The following is a 6,000-nucleotide window of genomic DNA, read 5'->3' as shown; positions in this document are numbered from 1 at the left end:
TGATAGACGAATTAAAAAAAAAAGGTTAGGCCCATAGTTACAAAACATTTTCCAGATATTCCACACTCCGTTAAGAGAATCCCTAATTCAATAATTAGCGAGTTGTAAGCAATGCAGGTATGAAAATGCAGTCAAAACAATAGGGTCTGTTTTTGTTTTAAAGAGACTTTTATTTATGGTAGTATTCCCATGGTAGTTACTAAAATGTCAAAATTACTATAATCGGGCTTTATGAAACTGGCCTGGACTGCAAAGGCGTGGAGCCTTATAAAACTTACGACATATCACATAAACACCGTAAACATTCAATTTTGCCTCTTTTTAAAGAGAAACAAATAGATAAAGAGGAGAGAGTGAAAGGTTCTAGATGAGTATTATGAGAGGTGGGGGGGGGGGGGGTGTGATTATGTATGAAGCAAATTTCCGTTTTTCAAAAGAGCATACAACTTATACTTTCCCGTCAAAAAGAAATATTGATTCAAAAGTTGTATAAAAACTAAGATATATCCATATTGCCGACCAATGTCCAAATTATGTCCAAAGATATATCAGTTGATAAATTTTGGCACCTTAACAGTGTCTCATTTTCAAAAGCAGTTGACCCTACTGGGCGCATGCATGTTTGGACGTAATCACTATGCAGGATATAATGCGCACAGTCATCTCTCTCTCGTCATTACGCAGATCTGAGTTTTCGATGACCTAGCCGCAAATTTATTTATACCAAAATGTAATGTTCTGGGTTAGATGTCATCAAATTAATATGCAGTCAATTTAGAAAGCTATCTCTCTATCAACATTTCTTTTCAACCCGGCATGGGTAGATGAGGTTGGGGAAGAAAAACTGTATATATAAAATGAAGCCAAGTACGATTTACTAGATCAACTATCTCCCTTCTTTCAATCTAGATCCCCCTCCCTCTCCCTCCCTCCCTCGCTCCCACTCACTCACAACCCCTCAGATATTCTTAAGTTCCACGGCCGTATAATAATAAACCCTATCTAATCTATCTAATGAGAGTGTGCGTGTGTGAGGATGTTAGGGTCGCGTGCGAGAGGGGTGTGGGTGTGCGTGTTATGGTTGTGTGTGAGCGGTGCAAGGGGGTATTGTGACAAGCAGAAGAACCGCATAAAGTCGAGCCCCAAATGTGAAGGGTGTGTGACAGTGGTGGTACTTGTTATGGTGTGGTTGGGTGTGGTTGGATGGTATTTGTTATGGTGTGGTTGGGTGTGGTTGGATGGTATTTGTTATGGCGTGGTTGGATGGTATTTGTTATAATGTGGTTGGGTGTGGTTGGATGGTATTTGTTATGGTGTGGTTGGGTGTGGTTGGATGGTATTTGTTATGGCGTGGTTGGGTGTGGTTGGATGGTATTTGTTATAATGTGGTTGGGTGTGGTTGGATGGTATTTGTTATGGTGTGGTTGGGTGTGGTTGGATGGTATTTGTTATGGTGTGGTTGGATGGTATTTGTTATGGTGTGGTTGGGTGTGGTTGGATGGTATTTGTTATGCTGTGGTTGGGAGTGGTTGGATGGTATTTGTTATGGTGTGGTTGGGTGTGGTTGGATGGTATTTGTTATGGCGTGGTTGGGTGTGGTTGGATGGTATTTGTTATGGTGTGGTTGGGTGTGGTTGGATGGTATTTGTTATGGTGTGGTTGGGTGTGGTTGGATGGTATTTGCTATGCTGTGGTTGGGAGTTTTTGGTTGAAGGAGTATTCCAAACTGAAAATAACACGATTCGAACTGATAAAAAAAATCAGGCAAAAAATACACTGGAAATAACGAAGTTATGACATTCTAAACTGGATTTGAATTATTTCGGGAATGGGGTAGTGGTAATGCAGAGGAAGGGAAAGGAAAGGGGTATTATGGAGATTGGTTTGAAGTATTACGATTAAGTACCTCCCTCTTATAATTTGCTCATTTTGAATTGTTGGTTTTGGCATATTGAAATGAATGAATGTCTTGTATGGAAAAGACTAAACAAATTTGTGTTTATTTTGCTTAGTTGTAAATGTTAGGTAGTTCGTAATGAAAACTGCATTATTGTGATATTCTGAGTATTTGAATGAAAAAAAATGTAAATTTACATTCTTTGATTGTTCTGTATGATTTCAATGATTTTGATTATAGAAAAGGAAGAAGAACAAACACTATTTACAAGCAAACGATAACATATAGTGGCGAGTAGGTAGCACATTACCATTTCTATCGGTAAATTGCCAATTCGTCCATGCCAACTCGTCCAGTCACCACAGGGTCTACCTTCATTTAGTCTTATGCCATTCCGTCCATCAACATTTCGTCTAACAACTATTTAGTCCCATGACCATTTGGTCCAATCATCACTTCGTCTAATCACCAGTTCGTCTATTACCATTTTGACTAGTACTAACCAGTTAGTCTAATACCCATTTTTCCCATTCATTTTGCACAATCCCTACTTTAGTTTTTAGACCAAATGGTATATGGACGAAATTACTATTGGACCAACTGGTTATTAGACGGAATGGCATTAGACTAAATGAAAGTAGACCATGTGGTGAGTGGACGAACTGATGGTAGACCAAATGAAAGTAGACGAGTTGGCAATTGGACGTATTGGCATTAGACGAATTGGAAATAAACATTTCTATTGAAAATTGAATCCCGTGCACATCGATTTGACGTCCACACAGCAAGAAGGAAATCAGGTTACGATAAATATAATGATGGAAATGGTGAGGCATTTCGATTGATTAATTTCCTTGAAAATATTTTTTCTTGTATAGTTCATGAAATTACGATAAGCGAAAGGACATTAGCTGATACCAAGAATTATATTAACCGCCTTGTTCATTTAAATGGAAACCCCTTTATTGACATTAACCTTGTTTACATGCTATTGAAAATTTGGCTTCAAGGCCCTGTTACAACCGGTAATGTCGCAGCGACGAATAATGTCACAACCAACGCATAATGTCGGAGAGTGTGACATTATGCGTTGGCCATCAAGTGCATAATGTGACTGCCAACGCATAATGTCAAAAATTCCTCTCGCATAACGTCACGTGTTCTGACGCATCGTGTCGCTGCAAATTTCTAACGCATAATATCACATGACCCTGACGTAATTTCGTAGTGTTATTCAGTTAAGGAATCTGAATTTCAGATAAATTCATAAAATATGTCTCCAATCGGTATCTGTCCCAAGATGTGTGGTGGAACGTAACTTTGAAAATGTGTGTGTGTGTAAAGTTTCAGCAGGGACAGATCTAGATTTTGGAATTAAACGAAATCAGGTGTGAATATCGGAGCATCATACGGTGCAAAGTACTAAATCATCCTACGGAAACTTATGTTCACTGTGGCTATTCTACTATCCTTATTACTATAAAAGCTTGGTGAATAGTAGTAATAGTAGTAATGACGTCATGGTAATAATACGATGGGCTACGGTAAAAACCAATTTGGCCTTCACTCCATAATAAAGGCCTGCAACCGTGAAAAATTAAACAGCATTCTAAAGTTAATTTGAACCTGAAATAAAAAGATACTTTTCATTCACATTCTCAGAAAATAATTAAATTTGTTCCAAAATCGGATCGTGGACCAGCCGTTAGGTGTGTGAAGCACCATCTAAATTGTATTATATTTAGGACTTAGAATGGGTCATTCTAAGCTGTTTTTATTATAATGAATAGTGTGTGCATCTTACAAAACAAATACTGAAAGTGTGAAGTGCGAACTTAAATAGGTCTTTGTATATTTACTTGTAATCGCTAAAACCTGTACACTGGCTTGCCAAATTGGAATAATGACAATGAGCATCATAACTATGCAGAGTTTAAAGGGGAGGGAAGTGGTGTTCAAAGTCAAAGAAAGAAGGTTCTACCCGACAGTCCTTTCCAGTCTGTAAGAATTTACAAATCCCAGTCGGTAAGAGGTCTATTTAGGTAGCTCAATACGTACATTGGTTTAGCAAAATAGAATTGACATTATACATTGTTACTTGTAACTATGAATTCGGCAGTCCTACCTATGTCGCGAGTGAAAACATATTCCTTAAATGGATATCACTGCGAAATTATGCGTTAGTTGTGACGTATTATACCTTGGGTAGTTAACGCATAATGTCACAATCGACATTAAGCGTTGGTTAGTCAATATAATAATGTCACACTCTGCGACATTATGCGTCGGTGTGAAATTATGCGTCATTGCAACATTACATGTTGTAACAGGCCTATCGCATGTTCTCCGCTACCATGACTACATTATTAGGCCCATTGCATCCGTCCTTTCAACATCACTAATCTGTACATTTAATGATAAAAAATATACACACACCAATATGCATATAGAACTTTGTCTATCTCTTTGCAATATTGGCAAAGCAAGTAATTATGTTTATCCCCAACTTCAGATCCACTTGCATATCAACAAGGATTAAAGCTAAAATATATTTTTTTCAAATGTCATGAAATTTTCTTAGATATATTTTCGCTTAATTTATATACATTGCCGAAGAGATAGTGCAAATCAAGATACTCTGCAGTCGCAATAAACGTAATCTCTTCCATTTCCAATATGGCTTGAAGTTTTCCCTGAAGGGGGATTTATTTTAATTAGGTGTATATACAATATGTAGCAAAGACACTGATCAATCAAAGAATATCATATATCATAGTAGCTTGTTGTTTCAGGGTATCAGTGAAAAAGCATTACCTATGTATTTCATGAGAAAATACCAGGTAGGATAAAAACCTCATTATATCAGAAGAATTTACGGGTAGGATGGAACGAGAAAGAACAAAAATAGAACAATCAACAAGAAAAAAAAGGGAAAAACGAAGAAAGTTATAAAGCATATATAGTGATAATGAAGAAGAAGAAGACGAAGAAAAAAAAAGAAGAAAAAGGAAATGAAAAACAAAGAAAGGACAAAGAATTGTAATTTGACAAGTCAATGCCCATCATCGATTCATTCATTTAATGGATTACAAAGACTATTTTCTATTAAGACTCCAATTTACATCTATTCTAATTAATATTCTACATACTTTGAGCGAGGTTATCTGAAAATGCTTTTCCATTAACCGAATATTAACTATCGAATTTAGCGAGTGATTATTTTCATCTACCGGGCATTGTAGTCAGTGATGAATCACTTACGAGAACTTTATTTTTTCAATATGGTGGAAGCAATCTTGGCCACTAGATGGCGTCTGTGTAGATCTTATGAAGATATGAAGTTATTGTCCGTCTGATAAGCTTTGACCTTCCTGGTCCTACCAAGGTTAGGAACTGATATAAAAGCGAGTGAATAATAAGGCAAAAGTTATTTGAGACATATTTTCTCCACCTCTGCTACCTTCGAAAAAAACAAAACAAAACAAAAACACATGCAAACAAACAATTGCACCACAAAGAGGATAAGAGTTACTAAACTAAACTAATGATAAAAGATAGCATCATGGTTGAAAAATGGGCAAACGACAGAGCAGAAGCGGATCCAGGATTTTCCAAGGGGGGGGGGGGGCACATTTTCCCAAGGAAAAATTTGAAAAGCAAAAAAAAAAAGAAGAAAAAAGGTCTTCACCTTCAAGGGGGGGGGGGGGGCACGGGTCGGCTTTGCCCCACTGGATCCACCAGTGCGACAGAGACTTGAAAGAATTCGGACTGGAAACTAAGTATGTTAATGAAAGTGGAATGAAGAAGGGGAGTAAAAGACTGAGGGAGAGAGAGAGAGAGAGAGAGAGAGAGCGAGAGGGGGAGAGAGAGGGGGGGGAGAGAGGGGGGGGGGAGAGGGGGGGGGGGGGAGAGAGCGAGAGAGAGGGGGAGGGGGAGAGAGAGAGAGAGAGGGGGGGGGGAGAAGACGTCCAGTCGATGATGGCGCCGAATGACCGCGTGTGTCACTTGTGCCTACAATGGTTAGAACCAAACTTATAGTAGGATCGAAGAAAAGATCGTGACGGGGTTTTAATATTGAACAGCAAGAAATTCAATATGCATGG

Source organism: Lytechinus pictus, chromosome 5 (genome assembly GCF_037042905.1).
Source record: "Lytechinus pictus isolate F3 Inbred chromosome 5, Lp3.0, whole genome shotgun sequence".
Lineage (NCBI taxonomy): Eukaryota > Metazoa > Echinodermata > Echinoidea > Temnopleuroida > Toxopneustidae > Lytechinus > Lytechinus pictus.
Note: the sequence above shows the minus strand (reverse complement) of the source record.